This window comes from Lycorma delicatula, chromosome 12 (genome assembly GCF_047948215.1).
Source record: "Lycorma delicatula isolate Av1 chromosome 12, ASM4794821v1, whole genome shotgun sequence".
NCBI lineage: Eukaryota > Metazoa > Arthropoda > Insecta > Hemiptera > Fulgoridae > Lycorma > Lycorma delicatula.
The window spans coordinates 4328728-4353521 of NC_134466.1; the positions used below are offsets into that span (position 1 = coordinate 4328728).

The following is a 24794-nucleotide window of genomic DNA, read 5'->3' on the forward strand; positions in this document are numbered from 1 at the left end:
AATTAAGAAAAATGGTGTTCTTTTAAAAATAAATTTCTCTTAAAAGTAGGAAATAATTTTTCATTAATTGTAATATAATCACAGTAATTTTCAATATTTGTAAAAAGAAAACCATTGTAGCTCACAAAATATTATTGAAGAATTGGAATAAATGTTCGGGGAGGATTAATAAAGCTAAAAATTGAACAAAAATTAAATTGATAAGACAAAGTAATATTTTATGAACGCAACATTTTTACAAATGTTGAAAATTGTTTAGATTATCTTATTATCACAGAAAAATTATTTTCTAGTTTTTAGAACAATTTCGCTTTAAACGAATCCCATTTTTTTAAGATTTTTTGTAATTTATTTTTTTACGTAAATATATCAAAAATATCAAATATATATAAAAAAATCCCCGTTACTTTTAAATCTTTACATGGAACTAGCAGTTAATGATGTTAAAGAACAATTTAGATCCGGAGTAACAGTACAAGGTGAAAAGATAAAGATGCTACGATTTGCCGATGATATAGTAATTCTAGCCGAGAGTAAAAAGGATTTAGAAGAAACAATGAACGGCATAGATGAAGTCCTACGCAAGAACTATCGCGTGAAAATAAACAAGAACAAAACAAAATTAATGAAATGTAGTAGAAATAACAAAGATGGACCGCTGAATGTGAAAATAGGAGGAGAAAAGATTATGGAGGTAGAAGAATTTTGTTATTTGGGAAGTAGAATTACTAAAGATGGACGAAGCAGGAGCGATATAAAATGCCGAATAGCACAAGCTAAACGAGCCTTCAGTAAGAAATATAATTTGTTTACATCAAAAATTAATTTAAATGTCAGGAAAAGATTTTTGAAAGTGTATGTTTGGAGCGTCGCTTTATATGGAAGTGAAACTTGGACGATCGGAGTATCTGAGAAGAAAAGATTAGAAGCTTTTGAAATGTAATGCTATAGGAGAATGTTAAAAATCAGATGGGTGGATAAAGCGACAAATGAAAAGGTGTTGCGGCAAATAGATGAAGAAAGGAGCGTTTGGAAAAATATAGTTAAAAGAAGAGACAGACTTATAGGCCACATACTAAGGCATCCTGGAATAGTCGCTTTATTATTGGAAGGACAGGTAGAAGGGAAAAATTGTGTAGGCAGGCAACGTTTGCAATATGTAAAACAAATTGTTAGGGATGTAGGATGTAAGGGGTATACCGAAATGAAACGACTAGCACTAGATAGGGAATCTTGGAGAGCCGCATCAAACCAGTCAAATGACTGTAGACAAAAAAAAATATATACAAAAAAAAAATAACAATATCCACCTTTACTAAACCAGAAAACGGAAATGTTTTCATTTATAACTCAAATTATGCTATCGTTTTAATAAATTTCCAAATCATTTGAAAAATCTTCCAACCGATTTATTTTAAATACAATAAAAAAATGTCTTTTACGGGAAGAATAATAATCTGTTCATGAATTTTTAAATAATATTAATTAAAAACAACAAAAAACACGATTTATTTGCTTCCCGTTCAACGTGTAATAAAAGATGTGCTCAAAATAATCTTTAACACCGAAATTGTGAAAAATTTTGTACTAATCTTTTATATTTAATGTATATACTTTAACATTATTTTATGAATTTGTATTTAAACAATCAATTTGGATTTCAACATTTTTTACAAAATTTTCGAAGAAAAGTACGGTTTTATTTTCGGTTATGTGGTGGAAGCGGGGTTGAAATTGAATTTTCTTTACGTTTTGAGACATCAGGAAATTTAATTAAAAAAAATAGCAGAAGAGAATAAACGTTAGAGAAGTCACAAGGACAGGAATGTACAGAGATATTCACAAAAAAAATATAACAAACTTACAGGAGATGTTCTAACGGTACAGGCACAAAAAAGACAAAAAAATTCAGCTTACCGGTCGCAAATTAAGAAAAAAATATTTCCAGAATATTATATTAAAAGGAAAACATTCAATGTAGTTCTAGCATTCCACATATCGGATATCTGTTTAATACAGAGTGATTCACGAAGTACGTAACAAACACTCAGGACGTGAAATACTGGTGAAAATGAAGAAGAAAATCATACAAATATAGGTTCGGAAACGCTTCGTTAACGAATATCGGCTGGCGAAAGATTTCGCCCTGATTTCTATGCCTTCGATAAAATTAAGCTAGACTATAATATTGGGATCCAAATTAAGGGAAACTTTGGTCGTTTTATATGAAATCTGACCTGAAAAATTGAAAAACGTAGGTCTCAGAATTGTATTTTTAGTAGTTTTTGAGAAATCTGGGGTAAAAAAACAAAAAGGTGGAGTTAAAAAAAACTATTTTACGTTTGGTGTAAAATAACGTTGTTAAATCGGTGATAAACACATTAAGGTTTTAAACAAAATTTGTAGAGAATTTGATTCCGAGTAAAACAGTATGAATAAATTACACAGAAACAAAATGCAAACAAAAGAATTTCGAGGTCTATTAAAAAAAGATATTTGAAAATGTGACAGATTTTATTGAGTATTCAACGAAACAAAATGTTCAAAATTACAAAACAAAAGAATTAAATATTTTAAAAAAATAAACGAAATTGAATAAAAAAAAAAAATACAAAAATATATTTGATTACATATAAAAAATTATTTTTTAAGAAAAGCTTTTATCGAACTAATATTAATATTAACATTAATAAAAAAAGGAAACAAATTAGAAAAACCCTCTAAAAAGTAAAAAATAAATTATATAAATATCTAATAAATAACCAATAAATAATTATTAAATTTTAAAATGAAAAGTAATGAAAATATTTAGTTAAATAAAAGCGAGGCGCATTTTTTATAATTTATTTAAAACAACACAACATTTATTTTTACAATTAATCTTCATTTTCATTTTGAATAACGACGCGAGGAGGCGGAAAGGTCTGCTGGAACCTCTCCAGTTGAGACTGACAAATAATAATCTGGGAAAATGCACCCGCTCGCTTTCTTTGTACGTGTTCTCACATAGTTGAAGTTCATCTTCGAATTGTGCTTGTAATCTTTCTTTTCCTGTTTAGCCTCCGGTAACTACCGCTTAGATAATACTTCAGAGGATGAATGAGGATGATATGTATGAGTGTAAATGAAGTGTAGTCTTGTACGTTCTCAGTTCGACCGTTCCTGAGATGTGTGGTTAATTGAAACCCGACCGCCAAAGAACACCGGTATCCACGATCTAGTATTCAAGTCCGTGTAAAAATAGCCGGCTTTACTAGGACTTGAACGCTGGAACTCTCGACTTCCAAATCTGCTGATTTGGGAAGACGCGTTCACCACTAGACCGACCCGGTGGGTCAATTTAAGTAACATGTAAATTATGCGACCCGGAGGGCTAAGGCCGCCAGAGCCTCGCTATACCCAGTGCTGAACAGTGCCAGCCCGTACCCACTGGCAACTAAGCTCCTCATTTTTCGGCTGTACGTACTGCCGATTCTAACATATGCTTACCCGGCATGGGGGGCAGTGTTGAGCTCCTCGCTTCAAAAGAAGATCGAGGCCGTCCAAAACATCGCGTTGCGGACGATCTTTGGAGCTCCGTGGTTCGTCAGGAACGCCACTCTCCGATCTGATGCGAGATTTCAATCCGTGTCCGAGGTGGGGGTGGCGCAGGCGCGCAGACTGTTCGGGAGGGCGGCTGTGTCCGAACACAGTCATCTTCGGGACATCTGCCGAGAGGACCCAACTCCGACAGTTGTAAGGAAGCGGCCTCACGCCGTACTGGACGAACCACCGTGATGGTGCGGTGCGGTAGCCGAAAATCGACAAACCAGGCTTAGGGGCCTCCATATCGCATGAGCCATAAACGGAATAGTGCGTCAGACGCGTTTCCGGGGTCGCGAGTTATATAGTTTGAAGACGTCAAACACGGTAAGTCGCGCATAAAACAAAAACGCGGTCTAAATTTAAAAAAAAACTTACAACAAGACAAAATATCCCAGCAATTGCGACTCCTCCGGAAAAGGGGACGCATTGCTCCCTCCTTATAGCTAGTGCCCCGTTGTGGCGTATTCCTGCTAGCCTATTAAAGAGTTAGCACCGAAAGGACTTCAGTGGACGGTCTGAAGGGGAATTACGTCGGGAGGACAGGCTTTATAAGCCTAGCCTTCCGCGGTCGGCCCATGAAATGGGTTCGATAACGCTGGTTTAACAACGGATTGGAATGCAATTAAATCCGTCTTAAATTCACTAAAATAATAATAGACAAAACTTGAAAAATTAGATCCGAGATTAAAAAAAAAAATAACCCTTTTAAAAACAAGCCCGATTAGAATGATCCAGCAGCAAGGGACTCTGTCCAGGTTCTGCGATAAAGTAGGGAGTAATAGACTCCTGCCAACTTTGCATTCCATTCCAATTTAAGTGTGCACCTAAATTCACATAAAGTTTGCAAGTCGCTAGATTTAATATATACTGTAAAAAGACGGTTTTAGTTATATCTTGAATTATAAAATTTCACTCTTCTGCGGAAGTACGAAAACGAGTAAGGTAAAGGACCTCGTTTGAAAAGTTACACGATGGAGACGCGATTAACACCATATACGACCTCCTTTGCTTCCCTTACTTGTGTATTATATTAGGTTACTTTTGATACATTTGATCGGGGAAAGAAATTATACGTGCGGTTTAAATTTAACCGGTCCAAGCCAGAATCAAATACGCTACCTTTAAAATAACCGATACTTTTTAACGCTTAGCGTTATCGGTTAATGGATTTTTATAAATATCAATTAGCTTATAAAACGCTTCCTCGACTTATAAAAAATAAGAAAAAAGTCTTTTAATTTTTTTTTAAATAGCCATTTCTGACTAAAATAGCCGATGTTCGGAAAATGTTAGGTCTAAAAGCGCCTAAATTTGGCTAGGAAAACGAGAAAGATTAGTTAATAGGGCGTATTTCACACGAAAAATCAAGTAACCTTCAAAAATCGATAGAAAAGGGGTTTTCTTCTTTTTTCCTACTGCGATTAAATAAGAACGGCTATGAAAAGTACAAATTCAACAAAATACAGGATTGCGATCACAACATATTAAGATAGCCGCCGTATCGCTCGACCCGATTAAATAAAGTCAAGTTGCCGAATAATATGTATCGGGTCAGAAAAATATAATTAAAGAAACATCTGAGAAAATATTTTCTGTACTGCCGGCTTAATTTTGTTAACAGTTATGCGAGCACGTCTTAAAAACGAAACAGAATTATTATGAAACACACCCGAAACGATTTACCGATAAGTAATCGGTCTGCACACCGTGAGCTCCATCGTCACTCCCCACTCTGAACAGTATTGACATAGTAATAAATAACATGCGTTACGTCGATGATGTAATTCGTGGTATGTTTTTCATAACAACGGGGTTTGTTGAATTATTCTAGCCGTATTGCGACATCGACTAAACTGTTGGTTCTCAAACAACGTTGTTACTGCGACCTTGACCGAAAACTGAACGCATAGTTTCAAATTAAAAATTTGATGTTTTTCTTAATTTTGTCTTACGCGTGGCCTAAAGAGTGAAGTAGAAACACGCATAAGAAAAAATCGGTAAAAACAACAAACTTTTAATTTGAAGCTATGACTTTCACTTAATCTTGCATATCATTATCAAAGCTTGTTGTCATATCCGTTCTCATATACCGTCCGAAAATTAATTTTTAACGTCTAGTGTGTTTAATTTAATAGTGGTACTTTAAAAAGATTTTTTCCGTATTTTTCATTTTCTACTTTTTAGTGTAATTAATATAAAAGTGTTTTTAAACATTTTTTTTTATATATTCCTTATTTTCTACATTTCATGTTCGTAAGTTTATACTTTACAGCTGCGCTAACGCAAAGGTTTGAGCGTATTTAGCAAAAGAACGTATCGGTACATTTTACGGTGGATGAGTGCAAACTAAACATAGGGCTGAACGATTTAATTTTCGGATAACTAAGATCCGGTCGAACAAAACAGTGTGCCCGATAAGTTACACAGTTAGCGTTTACAGCCTAGCAGCAGCAGGCTGCTGCTAGGAGATTGTTAAAAATCAGACGGGTGGAGAAAGTGACAACTGTTGGACAAGGTATTGCGGCAAATAGATGAAGAAAGAAGCGTTTGGAAAAATATAGTTAAAAGAAGAGACAGACTTACAGGCCACATACTAAGGCATCCTGGAATAGTCGCTTTAATATTGGAAGGACAGGTAGAAGGGAAAATTGTGTAGGCAGGCCATGTTTGGAATATGTAAAACAAATTGTTAGGGATGTAGGATGTAAGGGGTATACCGAAATGAAACGACTAGCACTAACTAGATAGGAAATTTTGGAGAGCCGCATCAAACCAGTCAAATGACTGAAGACAAAAAAAAATATATACAAAAAAAAAAATAACAATATCGACCTTTACTAAACCAGACAACGGAAATGTTTTCATTTATAACTCAAATTATGCTATCGTTTTAATAAATTTCCAAATCATTTGAAAAATCTTCCAACCGATTTATTTTAAATACAATAAAAAAATGTCTTTTACGGGAAGAATAATAATCTGTTCATGAATTTTTAAATAATATTAATTAAAAACAACAAAAAACACGATTTATTTGCTTCCCGTTCAACGTGTAATAAAAGATGTGCTCAAAATAATCTTTAACATTATTTTATGAATTTGTATTTAAACAATCAATTTGGATTTCAACATTTTTTACAAAATTTTCGAAGAAAAGTACGGTTTTATTTTCGGTTATGTGGTGGAAGCGGGGTTGAAATTGAATTTTCTTTACGTTTTGAGACATCAGGAAATTTAATTTAAAAAAAATAGCAGAAGAGAATAAACGTTAGAGAAGTCACAAGGACAGGAATGTACAGAGATATTCACAAAAAAAAAATATAACAAACTTACAGGAGATGTTCTAACGGTACAGGCACAAAAAAGACAAAAAAATTCAGCTTACCGGTCGCAAATTAAGATGTCAGGAAAAGATTTTTGAAAGTGTATGTTTCGAGTGTCGCTTTATATGGAAGTGAAACTTGGACGATCGGAGTATCTGAGAAGAAAAGATTAGAAGCTTTTCAAATGCGGTGCTATAGGAGATTGTTAAAAATCAGATGGGTGGATAAAGTGACAAATGAAGAGATATTGCGGCAAATGGATGAAAAAAGAAGCATTTGGAAAAATACAGTTAAAAGAAGAGACAGACTTATAGGCTACTTACTAAGGCATCCTGGAATAGTCGCTTTAATATTGGAAGGACAGGTAGAAGGGAAAAATTGTGTAGGCAGGCCACGTTTGGAATAAGTAAAACAAATTGTTAGGGATGTAGGATGTAGAGGATATACTGAAATGTAACGAGTAGCACTAGATAGGGAATCTTGAAGTGCTGCATTAAACCAGTCAAATGACTGAAGACAAAAAAAAAGAAAGGGATTTACGACAAACATTTGTTTTATAAGTCATTACTTACGTCTTAAATACGGTAACAATATATTTCAAATTTTATAAAAATCAGATGCCAGTCCATAACAACTGTATTATCATGCAATTCTAAACAGATATGAAAATAATCCCGTTATTTAAAGGCTATTCTGTGAAACGAGAATACAGATCTATGATAATTATGTTAATACATTAAAATATGTTTAGTATTACACAAAGTGAAAAGTAGAAAAATATTATTTTAAACAGCATTAATGAAAAAAGATTCTAAAATACGTTTCGCAAGCATTTATACTGTTTCGTTTACTTTCCTTTTCTATCTTCAACTGTGTTCATTTTCCTTCGGCTGATCATATTACCGTACGGAGTAAATTAAAGTTTGGAAACGGGTTGAAACCGTGGATGGTATTTACGTATTAACGCCACCGCAGCTACAGCTTTATTTAAAAACAAAGTATTGTTTTTAAATTTTTCACCGAAATCCGGTGGAAAATGGGCCGATAATGAGTTTAACATAGATTCAAAACAGTCTCTTTATTAATTTTAATAAATGGTTATTTATATTTATTTATTTTATAAATATATTTAACCTACGCTCGCTAACCTTGATTAATTTACAGGAGTGTTTTGATTATTTAAATAATAAATAATTGAAATAATTACTGAATTTATTAAATAAATACGGTGTTAATTAATCAAGGTTAGCGAGCGTAGGTTAAGTTTGGTTAAATTATATTTATAAAATAAATAACCATTTATTAAAATTAATAAAGAGACTATTCATTTTCCACCGAAATCCGATTGACTACTTTGTTTTTAAATAAAGCTGTAGCTGCGGTGGCGTTAATACGTAAGTACCCCGTGGAATACTAGCAGGTAGAAATAAATATGGATCTACGTAGTTAAAAAATTTCTACTTTATGAAACGTTTGAAATCTTTTGTCAGCCATCTTGAATCCGCCATATTGAATATATATATATATTTTAAACAGGAAACGATACGTGATTGTAATGTAATGTATTAAGGGAAAAACAATGGCGAAAACCATTTGTCGATCAACCCTCTCGCCTTTTAATTATGAGCAATGAAATTTTGAAAAACGGAAAAATCGCGATAGAAATAAAACGAGTTAAAATTCCCCCGTAGTAACTTTTTTATTACGTTTTACCTTCAGAATTACATCCAATGACAAACATTATTCGCTAACTAATTAATTAGATTCGCCTAATTAAGGTCATATTTTATTTAGGCACATTTGTTAACGATTAAAAAATAACAGTTGAATAACATTAAAATCTGGAGTTAAGCTTCCCTCATCGCCCCTAACATATGGAAAAAACATCAATCGGTAGGTAAGGATTTTCAAATAAAAATACAAATTGACTGTACCAATAATTTGATGTTTATAAAGGATTAGGACACCACACAGAGAGAGAGAAAGAAAGAAAGAATGAAAAAGAGAGAGTGAGAGAGAGTGACCGAGCGAGAGAGGGGTTTTAAACAAATTATTCAATACTACTTTTTAAAATATAATACAAAAACGTAATACTTTACATTCTATATTAACTATATAATTAAAAAACGAAACATAGGTGACCACTTAAAAATTAAATATATACGTATTTTAATTAAAATCCTTATGTTTTAATAATTATGTATTAGATAGAACAAATAAAATATGTAAAAAAAAAAATACATACCAAGATGTTAAAATAAAGACGTTAATTTTGTCTACACAAAGCAACACATTGATGATACGTAAATTTAAACCTCGACTGGATCGGGTGAGTTAGACTGTATACTGTATGTTCGTTCATCTCCGCGTACAATCGGTGATCTTCGGTTATACACGTCTTAACTTGAACAATATAGATTAATGTTACTGTTCTTGTGGTACAGTTTCATATGAATTACGTAACACACGTGCGCGCACCCTCACATATACACTTGAGATCTATTTAAAACATAAAATAAATGATTAAAATAAATCTTACAATAAACTGTTAAACATAATTTAAAATTCATTTTATGCGTAAATATTTTTATTTATTAATAACAGTTAAATAGCTAAATAAAGGTTTATTAAAAACAAAACAAAAATAGATTAATATCAAAAAATTAAATTAAAAAACCATTTAGAAATCGAACCCAGGTTTTAGAAAATATACTGATATAAATTAAGCATACCACTCTTCTGATCACCGTAGCGGAGTGGTAGCCTCTCGGCATTTCATCTGGAGGTCCAAGATTCGAATTGTAATCAAAATATATTTGATTACATATAAAAAATTATTTAAAAAAAAACTTAACTAATATTTATATTAACATTAATAAAAAAAAGGAGACATATTATAAAAACCCTGCAAAAAGTAAAAAGTAAGAATTAAAACAAATTGAAAATTTTAAACAAAAAAATATAAAATATTAACAAATATAAAAAATAAAAGAATACCTTGTGATCTGGGGGTGTCCAAGTTAAAAATCGATCCAGAGACCTTCAGTACATTAGTCATTTGCTGTACTATCTCTACTAACTGTGTTACGATAACAGTATATTATCAAAATGAAAATGAGACACAGTTAAATATTTTGTTCAATGTTAACAGCTAATTACTATATAAGGACGAAGTAAGACAAAATCTGAACAAACATAGATTAAATTTCAAACATTACTTTTTGTTAGATTAATAAAAAATAAATCTCTCTTTGTGTGTGTGTGTGTGTGCGCGCGCGCGTAAAGTAGTAATCGGCTACGATAGATAAATTTAGAAATAATGAAATCATATCATTACATCCTTATGTACCACTCGTTAATCTTTTCTATAATCTATAATAATTTGTAGTTCAGCTGTTTTTCTTTAAAATAATTAGCTATTGAAGAAGTTACAATCTAATTGTGGAAAATTTCTAAATCAATACCATTTTATTATGGTATTGATATTATAAAAAAAAAGTAAAAAAAATGAAAAAGAAATTAGAACAAACATTTTGGCTAAATTTTTGTCGAAAAAAAATTAATAATAAATCTGACCATGTAACATAAAAACCGACCGTTTTGATCTACAGAACATATCAATGTAAATTTCAAGAAAAGTGAGAAAATATTTGTAAAGTATTTCATATGAATAACAAAGGCAATTTATCTTTCTAAAATAGATAGCTAATTTATTAATTACCAAATGTAGACACAGGCAAACGGTTTTGTTGTTAAACAGAAATCTAAATTTTTAAAACAAAAAACAGAACTTCAATAGAATATTGAAACCCGAAATAATTAATAAGTATAGCACATTTAAATAGAAATAATACGTAAATAAAACGTTTAGTCTACAAAAGATTCAGCAAAACCCCTCTTATAGTGTATCGGTACTTACTCGAAAGCAAATTATTTTAGTTACATATTTTTATAAAGTAATCTGTACTTAATTTTAATTAAAATAACAAGAATAAAAATATATTTGGCTAACCTAAAAATAATCATTTTTGCCAAAATAAAATGTTTAGTTCATTAAACTCCCAAATTCCTCCAATATGTTAACCAATATAATCACATTATTTAATTGTGTACTAATTTCTTATTACAAAATATTATAATTTGAAAGAACTTACCTCATTTACACGTAGAATTATTTTCTATACGGTTGTCAGATTCACGTAAAATATTTAAATATACTGAATCCTCTAAATACAAATAATCAAATAAACAAAATTTGATAACGGTTTTAAAAACAACTACAAATCGTGAAGAAATAAACTTTATTTACTGTATGACAACGTTAATCTTTAATAACACTTGTAATATATTAATCACTTTTAATAGATTAATATCAGAAAGAAAATGTTAAGATAATATTATTATGTAAGATTTTTTGATTTTTTTACATCGCTGAATATAATGGAAACAGCTAATAATATTATAATCAATTATAATTTTTCATCAACGTAACACACATTTTGATCTACGTAGTTGTTTGATGAATTTCGACGCAAACCAACGGGAGAACGTGAGAGTCAAATGCATTCGCATTCTCTCTGCTCTCTCCCCCCTCTCTCTGTCTCCATACGTACAAACTAACCGCAGTAGTAATATTTTTCCTCCCTTCTATTGTTCAGAAGCCATCTTTTTTTTTATATTGTTAGGTTATTTTTACTTTTAATAAATTGAATCTCGTGTATTAAAAGTTATTAAATACGATGACTGAAGTTTCGAATTTTTTTAAAAATATTTTTTGTCCAGATAAAAAACAGTAAAAAATTACCGGATTATTTTATAAGACCACACCCTCAATCATCAATGACAGTAAAAGCCATGAACACTGACAAAAAATTTCCCATTAGAAGATCAATTTAAAAAAATTAATCTTGTATAATTTTATACCAGAAAAAAATCACAAGGAAATTTATACTGATATAGATTCTAACTTTTGGGGTATTCCATTTTATGTCTGCTGCATATACGATGGCAAGTAGCAGTTAGGCAAAGTCATTTAAGTCAAAATACATGAAAATGAAGAGGGATATCGAATACACTTTTTACATCCGCAGGGTCCTAGTATTTCATTCAAGAAATCGAAAGATAATAAAAAATGAGTTCAACTGAAAAATATTTTGCAGATTCTCATGCCTTCAGAGCTTTTTCTATCGACTACTGAAAGAGGACACAACAGTACACCAAAGATGAATGAGTACTTATCAGTTCTACTCGATAAAAAAATGGCAGGAGCACTAAGTTATGTTTGTTATCAAAAAGTGCAAGATTTATTCATAATGTCCATTAGCAGGAGTAAAAAAAGGTAAAAGTGAATTGATCTTGTTAATGTATTATTTATCATTTTGTAATCGAATATTTATTAATTATCAATTTATTCTTTCTAATGAGTTTAGTTGTAATTTTTATAATCTGAAAAAATACATAACATAAGTAATTTTGGATACGTTGTTTATGGTTAGAAGGAACAATGTTTTTAGCAGTTTTGTTAACTTCATTACTTGTCAACCCGTTTGAGTAACAAAATAAATTTTATATGGTTTTAAAGTAGGTAAGAAGTACTTGCTGCTGTAAACATTTCTGATTTTTGCCACCTATCCCACATGCGGTTTTTGGCCCCCAAAAATGACAAATTTTCAAGATCTTACGAATTGGTGGCCATTTTTTTTAATGAAAGACACTCAGTAACGGTCCAATTTTTCTTATGAGAACTACTAGTACCTAAGAGTTAAAAGGCAAAAAAAACAGGCGATGCTCTAAGCCCTTCATTATTTATTTTGGGTCCAAAATTTGAAAAACCAACACTTTGTAAACGTAACTTAAGTAAACATTACAAGATTTGTTTATGTAACAAAATGAATTTTGAGTACACTAAGATGAAGTTGCATCTTACTCTTTCCAAAAAGCCCTTTTTGACCTCTGTATGATGTAAAATAAGAATGCCACAGCTCATGGAAAAAGTGATGAAAATGTTGGAGATTTGAAAATAGTATATTACTCAAGAAAAATTTTATTTTAAATATAAAAAAATATTTTTTGGCTCCTACAAGATGGGTAATTATCATATAGCAAATATCATCAAAATCACAAATAGTGATGAATCATTTGTTGAATTAAAATGGAATACTGCTTTTTTAAAAAACTCATCATTTACGACAAAACCTACATTTTCCGGTATGGTCCTGAGACAAAATCACAATTAATGCCCAAAAAAACATTGTTTCTTCCACTTCAAAAATGGAAGAAAGTGTAAAAAAATTATCGGATTATTTTATAAGATCACAGCCTCAATAACCAATGACAGTAAAAGCCATGAACATTGACAAAAAATTTCCCATCAGAACATCAATGTAAAAAAATTAATCTGCTATAATTTTATACCAGAAAAAAACACTAGAAAATTAGTACTGATATGTTGGAACAACTTGATAGAGATTCTAACTTTTGGGATATTTAATTTGATTTACCCCTTTTGGGGTATTTTGATTGATAAGTATTTTTTAATCAAGAATTAAAAAATACTTGGCAAAGCGAGTCCAAATTTAAAGCCATGCTCAATGTATTTTGATATTAAGAGTATATTAATTTTTAGAAAAAATGGTTCTAGAAAACACAACAGGGAACAAGCATTATTAAATGGAAGTTTTGACAAAGTTTGAGAAAGAGTTGGAAAAAACGACAACTATGGAAACATAATTTCATTCTTCATTACAATGCTCACAGCACTCTGTGAAGCAGTTTTTTAACAATAGACATATTATAATACTGGAACATCTATTTGCTAGATTTGACATTATGTGACTTTTTTCTTTTAGACATTTTAAATCGGTTGATACAGTAAAGCAGAAAATGGAAAATGTGTTAAAACAGCCAACAGAAATTGATCTCTTTCATATCTTAGACCAATAGAAAACAAGATCTCTGGATTTGTATTCATTTTTAAATCAAAACTAAATTGAAGGGGTCAAGCATTAAATTGTAATACATACAAATATTTTATTATTTATATGTAGTAATCTATTCATAAATAAGTTATTTTATAGATACGCCCCTTATGCGAGTTACATGAATTACCATAGTACTGGTAATGGACACATAAGAAAAAGAAGGATGAATGAAATTAGATACTGAATTTTTTTAAAGTTTTTAAGAAACTACAATTTATTTCCACATGAATCCCATATGTGCTGAACAGCTTCCCAAAAGAAACACTTACTAATGAGGCTGGTAAAAACTTTTTTACCAGGCATTTAAATCACAAATACCTGCTTAACTATAATTTCCTAGGATATTTGTTTTTGGAGGGAAAGATTTTCCTAATCCAACTATCTTAATACCTTCTTTCTTATATATATATACACACACACACACACACACACACACACACACACGTGTGTGTGTGTGTGTGTGTGTGTGCAAACACAATCAGTTATTAGTTATAAGGTGTTTAAGGCATAAATTATAATGTATAAACATCTTACTACTAAGATGTTTAAATGCTACCTCATAATATTTAAATATCATATATATCAATATGTTACTGCAATTTTTTTTTTCTCAAGATACCAAGTAAAAAATCAATATCTGAATAGCCCTAATATTTTCTATAGTTTTATTTTTATAATTCCAAAAATACAACTATCATTAGAAGAAAAATCTTGGGAGGAATCTAATATGACAATTGAAACAGATAATACAATGAACAAACTATAAAAAATTTAAATAACATTAACTGTAAAATATGTTACATACAAGACAAAAATAATATAAATAATAATTCAAAAATTTTAAATTAGATAAAAATCAAAATCTAAATTGCACAAAACTCTACAAACCTATCACTGGACACAATTATTAAAATTCAAATAAGGTTGCAAATATTTTAATATCAAACAAAAAATAATAATAAAAAAACGATTTATATATATTTTAATAAATAAATTTATATATTTTTAATACATTTTGTTAACATTAAATTCTTCTGCTAAGTTTGTAACATAAAAGTTAAAACACAAGAGATAAACTTTAACTTTTATATACACAAAAATATGGTGCAATAACTATTAATAAAAACCCTTAATGTTTTTTTTTAATTAAACTTAAAAAAATTGTATATTTTAACTTTTTTGACATAAAAACTTGAAGATACTGTTTTGAGGTCTTAGTATTGATGAAAAAAATGCAATGAGTCATAGACAACTTACATTATTCAAAGTGTCTGTCATAGTTTACATGCCATGTTTTCCAAGTTATTTTTAATTATTATTATTATAATAATATTCTTAAAAAATTATTTTAATTGTATTACTTTAATTAGAGTATATTATGAATAACCTATAGAAAAGTATTTTGCTGATGGGTACATCATAATAATTTTAAAAAAACCATAGTATTAGATACATTTGGACTTACATTTATTTGAAGAGTAATAAGAAGAGAAAAGAATTATTCTTTCTCTAAACTAATTTTTTTAGGGTGGCTAGCTGCATCACTACCCACGAAGTACGGTTGAAATTAAAAGAAATCTGACATTCCTCTTGCCATGTACAATGAACTTCAAATGAAATGACACTCTTAGGCAAAACAATATATGAGGATGTTGTGTGCAGGGCTTTTACAAATATTGCCTCAAGAATTTTACCCCGTTTACATCACATGGCATGACTTGCCAACAGAAGATAAGACATGGTCTAAACTGCAGGAACGACTTTTAAATTATGAACCGAGGTTAAAAGGACATGAAACATCTTTAACTCAAGGTCGATTCTCAACCCAGGGAGCATACTTCTAGACCTAATTCTAGAAAGGGAAGTTATGTTAAGGCTAATCACAATGACAAGAAATGTTTTTCTTGTGAAAAAATAGGCCACCTCTCTAAAAACTTTAAAGTGGGGGCTTACTTGTCGTAAATATAGGTTAAAGGGCCATAAATCAAATGAACGTCCATCTAATGCTGCGGTTAAATCAGGCTTGGAAAAACTAATGGAAGCGTTAACATTTTACGATGGTATCTTATATTCCACAACAATCTGGAGTAGCTGAGAGAGAAAACATAATAGTTTGTGAGGTGGCAAGATTGTGGTTGCATTCTCCACTATATATATATATATATATAGTATATATTATATATATATATATATATATATATATATATATATATATATATAGTATATAGTATATACTATATATATATATATATATATAGTATATAGTATATACTATATATATATATATATAGTACAGAAAATATCCATATATATATATATATATAGATGGAAAAATGAAAATGTTCAGTTTAAATTTAAAAAAAAAATAACTGACATGTAATGAAAAAACAGATTAAACATTATTATACATAATATTTGCAAACGAGGGAATTTATACTCAGGTTATGGATAGAAGACATATTTGAAAACTTATTCTTACCTAAGAATGTTTTTTCAAGTTCATAAAATATTAACTTAATACTGTAAAAAATATTACTATAAAATATTCAGCAATTCAAATCTACAAATGAATCACCCCCCTATCCCTCTCTAGTGTTTCGGTACTTACTTGAAAGAAAATTATTTTGCTTTATTGTATATTTTTATAAAATAATATATATAAATTTTATTTTAGATAAAACGTTTAGTTCATTAAATCTCTTAATTATTGCTAACCTATTCCTAATCTTGTAATTAATATTAACATAAATGCAAATCACTTTATTTAATTGTGTACTACTTCTTAATATAAAATATTATTACTGAAAGAACTTACCTAGTTTACACGCCGAAATTCTTTTCTAATATATACTGAATACGCTAATTACAAATAATCATATAAACGAAATTTGATACTATTTTAAAAACGCCACTACAGATCGCAAAGAAAGAAATATTATTTACTTAATATTAATAACGGTAAATAGATATTATTTACTGTTAGATTTGACAACGTTAATAATACTTATATTAGATTAATAAATAGTTATCAGAAAGAAAATATTACTGACAGTTGTTTATTTTCATTACATCGCTTTATACATTGGAAGCAACTAATAATATTATAAAGTGATACAATTTTTCATCAATGTAACACATATTTTGACACTGTTGCCAAAACACATTCAATTTTGACACTGTTGTCAAGTTGTTTTGACGAACCAGCGGATGTACGAGGGGAACACTTCAACAGTTACGTTATATTTTTCCATTCTCTATACAATCACCACTACTACAAAGTTACCGCAATTTTAATTTTTTTCCACTATATCGTTCAGAAGCCACCTTTTTATTTTATACTGTTAGATTTTTTTTTTACTATTATTTCCTTATTAATCTGCATTAATTAGTTTTAATGTTCGAGTTAATAGTTTTTATATTAAAATACTTTTAAACTATTATCAATATAATATATTTAAAAATGTATTTTTTAAATGTATAATTAATAATTTTTTCACAAAAAAACAAAAGGATTTGTAACTGACAGTTCGATTTGGTTCGCTTTTAATTTAAAAAAAATCTTAACTAGAATTCTACACAGAAGAATTGAGAGGAGAGTGGAAAGAAGTGTTAGGAGAAGACCGATTTGGTTTCAAGAAAAGTATCGGGACAAGTATAGGGACAATTTTAGGGCTCAGATTAATAGTAGAAGGAAGATTAAAAAAAACAAACCAACATACTTGGCGTTTATAGACCTAGAAAAAGCATTCGATAACGTAGACTGGAATAAAATGTTCAGCATTTTAAAAAAATTAGGGTTCAAATACAGAGATAGAAGAACAATTGCTAACATTTACAGGAACCAAACAGCAACAGTAATAATCGAGGAACATAAGAAAAAAGCCGTAATAAGAAAGGGCGTCCGACAAGGATGTTCCCTATCGCCGTTACTTTTTAATCAATACATAGAACTAGCGGTTAACGATGTTAAAGAACAATTTAGATTCGGAGTTAACAGTACAAGTTGAAAAGATAAAGATGATACGATACAGGAAAAAATCGGAAAAGTAAAAAATCAAAAAAGGGAAGAAGGAGAAAAGGAGAAAAAGGAAGAGGGAGGGAGAAAAAGGAAAGAGAAACCGTGAAAAGGAAAATGGAACGGGGTAAAATTAAAATTGGGAAGGGGGAAAGGAAAAGTTATAGGGAGAAAGGTTAAAAAGGAAAGGTTAAATTTTGTGAATTTTGTTAATGCTTTATCTAACTTTCAATTGTATTCATTTATATATATAAGGAACTATATAAGGAGCTGATATATATATATATATAAATCTAGCGTATTGAAGCTTGCCGGGTTTGCTAGTTAAAATTAATACCTTATTTAAAATAGATAAATAATATTTGTTTTAATAATGCGTGATGGAAGATAAAAAAAAAGTTCTTTGCTGCCGGCTAGACAGCCGGCGTTTTGTAAACATTCCTCACTCCACCAACTATGAAAGTTCAAGGTTAACACAGAGTCTAGTGCTTTTATAAATCTCTTATGCAATAGCAGGATGGAGTGTTATCTTATAATACAATTAAATAAAGTCAAAAATTTTTGGATTAAATTGTTTTATTCATTGAGAGCCAAGTATTAATTAAAAACGACGAAATATATTTTTAAATATCTAAATAAAATAAAATTAGGCTTTACATGTATAATAAAGTGAATTAATAAATAGATCTACGGGTGTATGTACGCGCTTACACACCCATTAGATTTGGATATTGTAGACGGGCTGAACCGTGAAATATGGAGGTCGGCTAGATGCGATAACTTTGAAATTTAGAAATAATACTAATCATTCATTACCTCCTTATGTAACGTTCGTGGTTTCTATAATCTACATCATAAAACATGCAGTTCTGTTATTTTTCTTTTTGAGAAGATGACTGAAAGTCATTAGAGACTGCACTATTATATATTTCTTAGATTTTAACCGGGTATCGAATCTGGAACTTTTAGTCTAGCAAGTAAAGTAGCTACCTCTTTAATAGCATGGAGGTCATGTTACATCTAAAAAAGATTAATACTATTTTTTTTTTTTTAATTCCTGATTTGATATTTAAAAAATATAGTAACACTTAAAACAAAATTGTACGTGCGCGCGCGTGCGGGTCCGTATTTAGATGTACTATATCTTGAGCTTGATTACGTATATAAAATAATTATTATATGTAATTAAATAATAAGTAAAAATCTCGTTATAACCCCTTCGTGTATGGTTGGCGGTTGTAGTAATATGTCCATTTATAGATTAAGGGAAAATTTATTCTCTTTAATATTTTATCTAATTATAACTTCGGCAAGATTGATAGTAAATTTTAAAAACAATTTAATATTAGACGGCGTGTAAATTTAAAAAAAATTGATTGTGAATGAAACAGTTTGCGAACTAAATTTTAGATGGAATAATTTTTCATTATAATTTTCTTGTTTAAAATCGATGACGTCATTCCGCAGTGGGGGAAGAAGAGAAGCATTATGAGTGTAACTAAAGAAATTCACCGAGATGTTTTGTCTTGTAGTTAGTTATTGGCGGGAATTATCGGTAGATAGGCGACTGAATACGTACTGCAATTATTGCCTCCAGTTAACATTGTTGCTTAACCTAACTTGTAACGTCATCCAAATTTCATCTTTTTATTGAGATATTCTTTATTACTGATTAAGGTGAGTTTTATTTATTTTTTAAATATTAATACAATTTTTGAAACAATAATTTGCAGTTGTTTTATTCTTTGTTTGTATTACAAATTACTTATTAGATTGAAAATGTTAAATTCCAGTTAATGCCGATTGATTTTTACAGAATAAATTAATAATTTTAATAATAATAAGTAAATAAATTTGCTGTGTTTATCTCTTAATAATTTATCCAAGTAGTTCTAAACAATATCGAAAACATATAACATAAGTTTTATGTTCGGTTGTAATTTTAGGTTATTTGGCCATTATATATTTAACTAAACTGATATAAGCAAAATTTATTTCGTGAGTGATATATTAGATATATTTCGTTCTAGATATATTAAGTTTTAAGTCTGGTAACGAGAATGAATCGTGTTAACCAAGAATATAATTCGCATCTGTATCGTTATAAAGAATATTCTGATTGCTCCTGGGTTCGACACCCAAAATAGCTTACCGTTTCTTCACCGATCTCAGTTAATGTTAAATATTCATAAATGAATGTATAGGGAATAACATAAAAATTTGAAAAAAATAATTTTTGATAGGAAAGAAAGCTACAAATAATCATTTTAATAAATTTGTAAAAATATTTTTAGAAATCTATCGGCGTATTTTTTATTTAACATATATATTTAACAATAATTAATCGTAAGAAAGGAAAAAAAACATCGGTAGTGAGTTTGTAGAAGGCGACCGATATTTATAATTTATGTGAGGTTCTAAGTTCGACACCGAGTAATTATCATATATCTTAATAATTATGCGTACATAATATTTAAAGCAGAAATTATTCGTAAACAGTACGACATATATACAACAAACAGTTCATGACCAAATTTTTATATTTAACATTTCCCGTGTTTAATTTATATTTTTTAAGCTAAATAAAAAAAAATCACAAAATTGTTGAAAATGTATAGTCGATCGTTCTTTTAGAGGAAAACTATTTTTAAGAAATATATAACGACCCTCCTTAGATAGATCGGTTGATAAATTAAGCGACTGATATACCGATAATCCTGGGTTCGAAACTCGGCATCGTTTGGCATTCCTTATCGGTTACAGTTCATCTAATTCTTTATGTACAATTACAAACGATGCGAAAAAAAGAAATTACAAAAAAAAATTGTTTCTTTGGCTGTTCAAAGGAGCACTGAAATTTAAAAAAATTGAAGTAACATAATTTAACGATGTACTCGTATTTTCGAAATAAAATTCTATACGCGTAATTTTTTATTACTACAAACGACGTTATAACTTTTCTTCTCGTCGGGAAAAATATTGGGATCAGAAGTTAAATTTAAGTAAATTTTTAATTTGCAGTTACCGTTTTTTTGTTTTCAACGAGAAATTTTTTAAAGCTTTTTCACGAACGGAAAGGCATTAATAAATTTTAAAAGCTTCGAAAACCTTAACGGTCAATTTTTTTATTACAAAGTTTTTGTAAAAATGCACTTTGAGTGAGAAAATTGAAAAAATACAAACATGTTTAAGTAGCCCACCGCATACAGCGCGAGAGATTGACGGAGGGGGAGAGTGAGAGAGTGACTGGGAGAGAGAGGGGTCGAGTGAGAGACAGAGCGGGTAGTGTGAGAGAGCGAGGGTGATGGAGAGAAATTGTGAGAGGGGTTGGTAGGGGGATCAGTGATGGAGAGGAAGCGAGACAGAGGGTCTCTCTCTCTCTCTCTCTTTTACTTCTCTTCTCTTCTAATACTATTCTTAATACGGAGTGTTAAATAAACGCAGCTCTAACATTGTGATTACAACAGGTGCTGCTATGTTGCCAATTTACCTGCCTTTTCCTCCCCCCCTTGCCCTTTGGCCGCTAAGATCGGCATCATATAATTTGCTGCGTTGCGTCCCATTTACGTAGAATAAATCTTCCAACCTAAACTAGTAAGCAAGAAGAATACAAAAAATTATTTTTAATAAAATTTTTATTATTAATTTTTTTTTAAATTTAATAACGAATCATATTATTTATTATTTTACTATTATTTAAAAAAAAAAAAAAAAAAAAAAAATTAAAATCCTGTTAAATTCTATATTTGACAATATTGGTATTTATCGTTTGTGTATTAGTGTTAAAAACTTAAAAATCATACTTGATAACTTTTTTGTTTATTTTAATTTTGTTAGTAAAATTATTATTATTATTAATATTTATTATTATTATTAATTACTATTATTTTAGTTAGTCAAATAATCACTGATCTTATACATCCGACCTCTCAGTTAACAGGACTTAATATTTTATTTATCCGTAAAATTTACATAAATTATTGCTTGTTTTAAGTACTCGAATTATCAGAGAGATTTTCTTGTTACAAAATTGTGTTTCAAATTAAATATAATCTGAGATTAATGTTTATTAAAACGTCGATTATTCGGACCTCCATATCTCAAACATTTTTCGACTAATTGCGGGGCCTTTTATCCGGAGGTCCCGGGTTCGAATCCCGATGAGGCATGGCATTTTCACACGCTACAAAATTGCCATCTCATCTCATCCTGTGATGCAATACATAACGGTTGGCGCTGTGGAAATGAAAAAAATTGTAGATACTTTGTATGCTGTCAATACGAGTAAAATAAATTAATAAAAAAAAGAACTAGTTATAAATATTAGTTTAATTTCGTTGCTGCGAGAGGTACCCCCACCCTTCATAACAGCTGTGTTGAAGGTTAATGCCGTACACGCATTTACGTAAAGCAATTTTAACAGTATAACAATTAACTAATTTATAATACCGACTAAAATAGAGCCTTTCGGTTAATTTTTTTTCTCACACCACCCGGCTTTTTTATTTTTATTTTTTTATCATTTTTATTTATTTATTTAGTATTTTAAATACACGGATGTAAGTCAATAATATCGAACCTTAGCTCTCAATATCCTTTTTGTTTTTTTTTTTTAATTAGCTCTAAATAAATAAATTTAACTGTATGGAGACTAAATTAATTCTAGGCGAATTATTTTATAAATATTACAATTGCGATTATGTTTTGAAAAGGATTATGTTGTGAGAGTCGAACCCAGGATCTTGAACTTAAGCTTTTTTTTAATATTGATACTCGGATATACATTACGAATTGAAGCCTGATAGGGATATGAACCCGGAATCTTTTGGATAAGAGGGAAGACATTACTACTCCACCTCGGCGACTGGCGAGGTGATTAGTTGATAGGTGCTGAAGTATTAATTACCCGTTTGACTTTCAGTACGGTCAGTTTCTCTATTGCGTTACCGAGGTGACAAATCGATTACAAAAATGCAGTGAGACGCGAAAAATTATAAGTTACTTTGTAATATCTAAGTATAATTTTTGAGATAAATCCATACTAAATGTGTGTCTGCGCGTTTGCGTTCGCGCGCTTTTTTGTATTATAGACGGGCTGGGCTCTACTGTGAAATACGGTAGTCGGCTTGCTGAGATAAATTTAGAAATAATCCTTTTATATCATAACCCCCTTATGTACTCATTAATATTTCTTATCTATATTAAAACAAATGATCCTGTTTTTTTTCTCTCTCTGTGATTAGTTACTAAAGACGATATGGTCTTAAGTTATTGTAAAATTGTGTTCAGATCCTGATAGGGAATCGAACCCGACACCATTGGTGTAGCAGGCAAGCATGCTACTTTGTGACACTAAAGTGGTGACGTAACATTTTTATTTTTAATTACGCTATTACGTTTTTTTTTATAAACTTGTTTTTATATTAAAAGAAAATAGCAATATTTAGTAAAAAGATGAACGGGCGCTCTCTAGTTTTTTTTTATGTCCAAGAGCAATATGCTCTTGGACATAAAATATGCGTGATTGTAAATTATATCCGTAAATTGAATATTAGGTAAAACGAAATAACTGAAAACCTTAACATTACAGTTCAACGTTGGTTACGTTCCTTTGTTAACTTTGTATACATAGGTTTAAGCGAAAATTTGGTTTCAATTATTATTTTGTAAAATTAAAAGTTTTCAAATCTGTAAAACATTAATGTTATACTGTCGGTTGTTATTATGAGAGGAGAAACAGTACAGTGTAGGTAATACATTTTAGTTGGCGCGCTAATTTTCATAATTTATTTTGCAGATTTGTTGTTCGGATGTTGTTTGAATCTACAGAGAAATAACGTGCGTGGCAGAGAACTAAAGCTTATGGAATCTAGCGACATTACAGATGGCGCTGATATGCAGTTCAATTTGGATCCTCGTGTATGTTAGCTAAGTAAAGAATCTAACGGGAAACGGTTTCTTCCTAATTCTTTTTAAAGAATTTGCTAGCCGTAACTCGATTACAAACTGTTTTCGGACATATGTTTGTATGAACCCTTCTTAATTTCAAACTCTAAAATCGGTTCCCAAATTATTTCTCTTTCATCCTAAATCATCTTGTATATATATATATATACATATTTGATTACACAGATTAAAATATAAAGTAAAAATACGCAAATATAAAATGTATAGTTTACATTTTATAAAATTATCTTTTTAAAAACATTATTTATGATAAAATAATTTCTTCACTAAAAGTCTTAATAAAGTTTGTAAATTCGATGCGACGATCAACTTGAACGTTTAAAAAATTTAGACGGGATTACTCTCCTGTTACAGTGAGAAATATAATTTTTGTACTTACGAAATAATTTCATAGAATCGATACACATATATAAAAAAAATATGTCAGAGATTCGAATTAAATTTGATTTGGCTATATTTATCCTTATAATATTTAACAGAACTACGGTTAGGCATAAATATCCTGGAGGTTGGAAATTGAAAGCGCCCTTCAGAAGTTAGATCCGATAACGAAATTATTATGCAGTATAGTGCATCTTCGGTAAGAAATTAAACGATCTTTATAACCCTCAAAATTTACGCGCGCACACGCACCCACAGAGAGAATGAGAGAGAGAGAGAGAGAGAGGGTTTAGAGAATTTTCGCTCTCTCAGGGACAGAGTGAGGTTAAAGAGAGGCTGTGATGTTAGATTACTTATCAAGAGCGACTCTTATTCTGATAATCTTATTCTGTAAATAAGTATGTTTTCTTACCAAATTCTTACGGTATTTAAGTATTTCGTTTTTATTCGCTTGTGAAATATTAAATTTCGTATTTTAAAATGTTTGAAATTTATCGGTAATAAATTATTTTAAACATTATGGCGAAAGATACCAGAATTGGA

General features: G+C 30.0%; 1 protein-coding gene across 6 annotated transcripts in view; it reads right to left on the minus strand.

Moving 5' to 3' along the window:
- Positions 1 to 16819, minus strand: part of LOC142333058 (DNA replication licensing factor mcm7-like) — a 51866-nt gene extending 35047 nt beyond the window's left edge. For 5 of the 6 annotated variants that reach the window (XR_012758506.1, XR_012758505.1, XM_075379872.1 and 2 more), the window contains exons 1-2: positions 16704 to 16819; positions 9154 to 9407 (exon numbers count right to left, since the gene is read on the minus strand). The gene's annotated coding sequence lies outside the window, so the exon portion shown is untranslated. Of the gene's footprint in view, positions 1 to 9153; positions 9408 to 11062; positions 11181 to 16703 lie in introns of those variants that run through there. The other variant, XM_075379869.1, reaches the window with a different exon arrangement.
- Positions 16820 to 24794: the final 7975 nt, after the last annotated feature.